Genomic DNA, 7,819 nt, shown 5'->3' with positions numbered 1-7,819 from the left:
AAGGCTAAATGATTTAACCCACAGAAAGTCTCTCCCACGGTGTCTGGCGCAAAGGAAACTCTCAATAAGTGTCATCTGTGGGGAGTTTTCCATCTGAGTGCAAAGAGAGTAGGTAAAAAGAAAGCATCATCCTTTGAATCTAGACAGTCTCAGCTTAGTCTGACAAAAGAGGCACCATGAGGTGTCACGCTATTCAAAATGAGGCAAGACCTCCTGTGGGACAACAAGTGACACCTTGAGGCAGGAGTTTAACTGCCATTTCCAAGAGTCTCCTTTACAGCAGTCTTTATCATCTGCACTGCCTTTCAACCAGACATTCCCTCAAGGATGACAAAGCATGGCAAAGAAGTGCCCAAGTAAGGGGCAGAAGAAGAGTAGTGTGTCAAGGGCATTTGAGGTAGAGCAGGGGGCACACCTTCACAGACCCTCTCACCCCTATCGCCACTTCCTGCCTTTATGGCCTGTGTTCACTCCACTTGGAACTCCTCTCCCTTCTTTCTGCATGTAGCCAACCCTTGTTCTTCATCCTTTAATTATCACGTTAGGCCATGTATCCCTCCTCCCAGCTCCCAATGAACCCCACATTTATAGAACATGCAATTCAATGTATCTGTTTATATGAAGGATGTTCAAGAAGTTTGTGGAAAAAGAGAATTGAAAGATCATAGAAATTTTCCACAAACTTCTTGAAGCCCCGGCATATGTATGTATAAAGAGCCCTTGTGGTGTAAAGGCTAAGCATTCAATTGCTAACTGAAAAGTCATCTGGTTCAAACTCATCCAGCAGCTGTGTAGGAGAAAAGATCTTGCCATCTGCTCCTATAAAGATTTGTTGTCGTTGTCGTTAAATGCTATAGAGTGGTTCCAACTCATAGCAATCCGAATAGAGTTTCTGAGGAGCGGCTGGTAGGTTTGAACCGCCGACTTTGTGGTTAGCAGTTCATTGTTGGACCTTCAATGCCACTCACTCCAGGACTTCTGGAAAACCCTATGGAGCTGGTCGACTTTGTCTTAGAGGGTTACAGCAAGTCAGAATCAACTCAAGAGCCCGACAAATCTACCAAATCCTCAGGGCAGGAGAAACCGGGGTTCTATTATTGTCTGTATCCACAAGCCCGGGAGTGCAGTGGCTCCATAGGATAACCACTGAACACAAGATTGGCTGTTCAAGCCCACCAAGATGAGGCTTTCTGCTCTCACAGAAATGGCTCAGAAACCCTATACAGGCTCAATATGTGTCCAAACCGACTTGACAACACTTAACAGCAACAACATCCATGACCCTTAGAATAGTGTATGACAGATAATAAGCACTCAATAAATACTTGTAAAAGGCTCCAACCACAGCCAGTATGTGCACTTTTAGCATGCTGGTAACTATTATTAGCCCTCAGCGAACTCTCTGGAGCTGGAATGATTATATGAAGCAGCTAACATTAAACATTTGCTCTTCTAAGCACTTTACCCAATTTAATCTTCACAACAGCCCTATAAATTAAGTGCTTTCACTGATCCCATTTTAGAGATGGAAATACTGAGAGAAATTGGACAACTTTTCCAGGTGCACAGATCAAGTAAGCACCAGAGCTGTGGTTTGACTCTGACCTCCAACACTGGCTGTCAGTAGACAAGCATATGTTATACAATGGCAGCCAGAGATGCTGGTGCTATATACCTAGAGGCAAAACTAAGGGCCTAACCCAGGCCTGGGCTTTTATCAGTCTACGTGGTCAAAGTTTTCATAGCTACTGTCCGGAAGAGAAAGACACAAAGAAAGACACAAAGAAAGACTTAGGTGGTGGTGGTGGTGTTTGTATGCCATCAAGTCAGCTCCGACTCAAAGTGACCCAGTACAGGATTTCTGAGGCTATAAATCTTTACAGGAGCAGAAACTGCATACTCTCCCAAGGAGCAGACAGTGGATTCCAACTGCTGACCTTGCAGTTAGGAACTGGCTATGCTACCAGAGTTCCTCATGTACTTAAATAAGGAATTAAAAAAAAAAAAAATTCACTGCCATCCCATAATGCTGAAGGCAGAATTTGTTTTACTAGTTAAGCTAAATTATTGTTTGGTTTTAAGAAGACTTCAGGAATGCTTTTGGTTTAAGGTTTAAAGATTATCCCAGGGCAATAATTTCAGGGGTTCATTCAACCTCTGTGGCTCCATGACAATTGGAATTTCTGTTCTGCATTGCCCCACTTTTTATTAGGATTTCTCTGTAGAGTCCTTGATCAAAATGTTCGGTGAGTGCAGCCAGGCACCGTCAGTTCTGGTCTCAGAGTTCATGAAGGCAGTTAGTCATACTGTCCATTTCCTTGTATGGAAAAATGACTTGCGCTCTACAGTCGTTGTTAAACGCTGTCAAGTTAGTGTCAACTCATAATGACCCTGTACAGAGTTTCCGAGGAGCAGCTGGTAGTTTTGAAGCATCACTTTGCAGATAGCAGTCCAGTTGTCTCTCCATCCCTTATCCCTTTATAATTTCTCTTTCACGTTTTCAGTTACCCACATGGTCTGAACATATTTAAATTGTGTGTTATTCTGAGTAAGGAGCCCTGGCCGCGCTGTAGGTCAGGCGTTGGGCTGTAAACTGCTCCCGTAAAGATTCGCAGCCTCAAAAACCCTACATCCGGTGGCTCTGAGGGGGAACAACTCCATGGCAGTGGGTGGGATGCGCTGTCCCAGAGCCGGCTTTCTCCTGAAAAACACAGCTGAGCGAGTAGCGGTGCTGCACACAGCGTCCGACTGGTCAACACTGCCCACCTACCATATGCACATAGAGGAAAAAGCAGGGTGTGTAATACCGCCATTATTTGAAGCTTCAGGCATCCACGGGGGTCTTGAAAAGTATTCCCCATGGATAAAGGGGGATTACTGTACTCAAGAATGTAAGATTTGCAAAGGTCAAGGATTATATACGCACCTCCTTGACTCAAATGTAATAATAAAAATCGCTAAAATTTCTTGAGAATTTATTATGTTCCAGGTTCTATGCTAAGAGCATTTTACATATGCTATTTTATTTAGTCCTTTAAAACCCTGTGAGGTAGGTAAAATTATTATAACCATTTTATAAGCAAGGAAATGGAACCTGAAAGAGGTTAGGTAACTCATCCAAAGTCACACAACTAGTAGGAGGAAAAGGTAAGTTTTAAATTGGAATGTTTTGAAATCCACTCTAGTACTCTTAACCTAGAATTTTCTACTATAATCAACTGAAAATTTTCTACTATAATTTACTGTCTTATAAAAAGAGATTGACGTCAAACTAGGTGATTATATCTAAGTGCCAATATCTTTCAGATAGGTTCTAAAGTTAAAAGTCTACCCAGGAGGCTTTCTGTCTTACAAAATCTGCACCCACAGACTGAAATGTGCAGAGGTGTGTGGCCTGAACGCCCACCAGAAGCCTGCCCTGGAGTCGGGGAGGCGGCACTGCATTTGGTCTCAAAGACTGCTCAGCCCGAGATCTGTTCTGCCCTGTCTGTGCATTCCTGCCATCAGAAGCTGCCCCTTGCAGTTCGGTGATGTGGCAAGATGGAGATAGATACCAGATGTAAGTTTCTGTCCTAGCACCGTTTTTTCAGTTTGTTTTGAGCTTTTCAGCTTAAGCATAGGAACATAATTTTAGTAAATGACAGTGCCAAGACAGGTGGTGGGCTCTGAGTTGTAAACAACACTCTTATCCAGCTTCAGGCTCTTGTGGTGTGTGGGGTCAAGCTGATCCTGACTCACAGTGACCCTATAGGACAGAACAGAACTGCCCCATGTGGCGCTGTAGGATCAGCACTAGACGGCGAACCACCACAAGGTTGGGGGTTCAAACCCACCAGCTGCTTCTCAGAAACCCTAAACAGGGTCTCTATGAGTCCGAACCTATTTAAAGGCACTTAACAACAACAACATAGGGTTTCCTAAGCTATAACATTATGGGAGCAGATCACCAGGTCTTTTTTCCCTCGGACCTTGGAGCTGCGGGTGGGTGCAAACTATCGACCTTTGGTTAGCAGTCAAGCACTTAAGCATCGCCCCACCAGAACTCCTTAGCTTTCGGGCAGCATTAGTACAATTCAAACCACTGAATAATGAATCAGAGTAATTCCACATGCTCTTTCCCTAGAACCAAACAATACTACAGTGGGTTCTTCTCACCAGTGGCCAACGAGTCAATTCTGACTCACAGTGACCCCATGTGTGTTAAGAGTACAACTGTGCTCCATAAGATTTTCAAATGCTCATTTTTTAGAAGTAGATTATCAGGCCTTTCTTACAAGGCACCTAGGTTGTTGTTGTTGTTGTTAAGTGCCATTGGGTCAGTTCTAACTCAAAGTGATTCTGTATAGGGTTTCTGAGGAGTGGTTGGTGGGTTTGAACTGACAACCTTGTGGTTAGCAGTCTAGCACTTATCCTACAGTACTAAAACAGATCTCCAAGTCACCTTAAGCAGATTAAAGCCTCCAAATTTTCTGTTAGCAGCAGAGCTTGCTAACTATTTGCACCACCTAGAGTTCTGGTAGCGTAGTGGTTATGAATCGGCCTGCTAACCTCAAGGTCGGCAGTTCAAAACTACCAGCTGTTCCGCAGGAGAAAGATGAGGCTTTCTACTCCCGTAAAGATTTGCAGCCTCGGAAACCCTGTGCAGGGTCGCTATGGGTCGGAACCGACTCCACGGTACTTAACAACAACAAAGTGATCCATCCAGGTGTTTCTTAGTGCTGCTATGATATGCCATGGCACTGTAACATGCCCCATCTCATTTAATCCTCACAACCAGCCTGTGACACCGATGAAAAAGCTGAGGTCTAGAGCAGGTAAGGAGCACACCTGCTTACTGCCAGGATTCTAACCCAGGCAGTCTGACACTCCTGTTCTTCCTATTTTACAATTATTCCATGGCCTGTGAGAAAATGACGTAGCCAATGTCTGAGTCTTGCAACATGGCCCAAAGTAGTTATTTTCATCAAATGCCCACTGGGCTTCCTGGTGGCAGCTGTGTTCTAATTGATTCCATTTATGAATTTGCCCTGTTTGCTGTGGTTCCATTTTCGCTTCTTTTTAAGAAGCTCTTGCTGGAGGAAGACCCTACAAAAGGGATTGAACAGTGCAGCGGTGGGTGTCAGAGGTCAGCTACTAAGGATTTGTTGGGTGGACAGTCCTGGCCCTCCATTTAGAAGAGTTGTCAGAATGAGTGATCCTTTCCATGCATAACTGGACATGCAATAGTGAAGTGACCAGAACACTGGGAACTAACAGAATATTTTAGTAAGTCAATGAGGAAATTCCTTCCTCACATATCTCTGGAAATTTATGGGTTTTTAAAAAAATTACAAATACCACAGAAAAATCAGTGAAGAAATTGGAGAAATGGAAAACAGTATTTTCATTTACCTGAAAGAAAGCGTAGCAATCAGCACAGACATTGTTGGTATGAAGGAATCCATTGATAGCAAGTAGAAACCACATGAGATATGCAGTCAAAGACTGAGGTCCACGCTTCCAGGAATTGGAACAGGAACATACAGAAGAGACGAGGTCCTGATGTAAGGAGGCGATCTGACTTGTAGATATTATGCTATGTGTATCTATGGTCCTGTCATTTCTGAAAAAATAATAATAATAATATTGATTAATTTTTAGAAAAATGAGGCTTTCTGCTCCCATAAAGATTTACAGTCTCAGAAACTCTATGCAGGGTTGCTATGAGTCAGAACCGACTCCGTAGCACATAACCAACCACCACCATATACATCATAAAAATCCTACGAGTGATATTCCAAATATAAAAAGTTTGAGAGCAAAAAAGTATTAACTTGACAGTTTTCAATGTGTGATTCTGTATTGAGCTATTAACTTTGCTAGGAGACGCAATGTTATGCTACAAAAATACTGCTCAATAACATTTGCTAGATTTTCAAAGATTTAAATATTTTCTACAGACAACCAAATGTGGCATCAGGACTGGAGGAAGACTCATTAAAACCTGTGATATGTAGATGATACAACCTTGCTTGCAGAAAGCAAAAAGGACTTCAAATACTTACTGATAAAGATCAACGACCACAGCCTTCAGTATGGGTTATATACTGCATTAGGTTTCTCTGTTGTAAAAACCTCTTCAAAGAGCAAAGATGTCAGTTTGAGGGCTAAGGTATGCCTGACCTAAGTCATGGTATTTTCAATAGCTTCATATGCATGTGAGAGTTGGACAATCAATAATGAAGACCATAGAAGAATTGATGCATTTGAGTTATGGTATTGGAGAAGAATATTAAAGTACCATGGACTGCCAGATGAACAAACAAATCTGTGTTGGAAGAAGTACAGCCAGAATACTCCTTAGAAGCCAGGATGATCAGATTTCATCCCTCATACTTCAAACATATTATCAGGAAGGACCAGTCCCTGGAGAAGAACATCATGTTTGGTAAAGTGGAGAGTCAGCAAAAAAGAGGAAGTCCTCCAATGAGATGGACTGGCACAGTGGCAGCAGCAATGGGCTCAAGTGTACCAATGATTGTGAGGATTGGGCAAGATCAGGAAGTGTTTTCTTCTATTATGCATAGGGTTGCTATGAGCCAGAACCACCTCAACAACACCTAACAACAATGATTTCTTATTTATTAAATACATTTTCATATATAAACATAATAATATGTCAGAAACGTAAAGAATGTTGGAAGTATTTTAAGAATAATCCAAGATTTAGGGAATTTCTAAGAATTCCTGGCAATTTTGATTCTCATTGCCGAATCATAATTTTATCTGTTAGAAATTTAGAAGAACAAGAATTCTTAAATGAGAAGGTTGAAGCAAAATACATCCTTTTACATGCTCGGGAGCTCGCTTTTTTTTGGCTTTTGGAAGCAACATGGACCACCCAAGTCATCTCATTAGCTGATTGCTAACATACTATTATTGATGTGATTTCTCTCAAGCAAGAGATGAGTTATGAACTTCAGAATGCTCACATCAGTGCATGGGACTTAGTCAGAATTTGATGAAGCAATCTGTATGTGTCGATACTATCTATCCACAGATTATTGGTGGCACTTCACAGATCAAGAAAAGCAAGAGAAAACCACCATCCTGAAGTCAAAAAGAAAGCAGAACCAAGCTCTATTTTCCAGGAAAACCTGGTGGGTCTCAAACAAGATTTTCCATTTAAATTTGTGCAGCAGAGGTCTAGAGAAAAGTCTATTCTAGTGGCTCTGGCAAAGAAGAAGTCAGAACCTATACAACAAGGGATGGAAACCACAAAGAACATCCCACAGACAACGAACAATAAGGGCCCTTGAGTAATAGGTAAGACTCCAGTGGATAGAGGAGAAAAGAATCTTACAAGCCTCCTCTTTTCCCTTATCCATTTACCTCCTATTTGTGGCCGACTTTGAGCCTTAAAATACCTGTCATAACCCTCTCACTTGGATGAAAAGTGCCTGTTCTTTAAGAAATGGTATTACTCCCATTATATATTCCACATGAGCTTCTCTTTTGCATCTTTTGTATCCTTTCCCCCATTGGACTTGGGTAGCCCACTAACTCACTTGTATACCTGCATATGCAAATGAAGAAGAAAAAAAGAATACATATATATTGCAAAAGAAGCAAGTAATTTGAGGACAACAATTTACCAAGAAAAGTTAATTATTGCAGAAGGTTAATATTTGGACTGGACATTTTGTCAAGGTTCTTCATTTACAAATGCACCCAACTCACAAAACTAACTTTTAATGTTCTTTTTCATGTCATAAGTAGTCAAGTTATCTTTGTGCAAGACCCTGTGCCAATTTATTTCAATTCATTCAGCATGAGTGTA

The 7,819-nt window shown here is 41.7% G+C and overlaps 1 pseudogene; it reads left to right on the top strand.

Annotated features, from left to right (window-relative positions):
• Nucleotides 1–6,936: 6,936 nt before the first annotated feature.
• On the top strand, nucleotides 6,937–7,298 carry LOC102836869 (annotated as a pseudogene).
• The last annotated feature ends 521 nt before the right edge of the window (nucleotides 7,299–7,819 follow it).

Source organism: Chrysochloris asiatica, unplaced genomic scaffold (genome assembly GCF_000296735.1).
Source record: "Chrysochloris asiatica unplaced genomic scaffold, ChrAsi1.0 scaffold00003, whole genome shotgun sequence".
In the NCBI taxonomy this organism is placed as follows: Eukaryota; Metazoa; Chordata; class Mammalia; order Afrosoricida; family Chrysochloridae; genus Chrysochloris; species Chrysochloris asiatica.
Note: the sequence above shows the minus strand (reverse complement) of the source record. Positions and strands in the feature narration are given on the sequence as shown.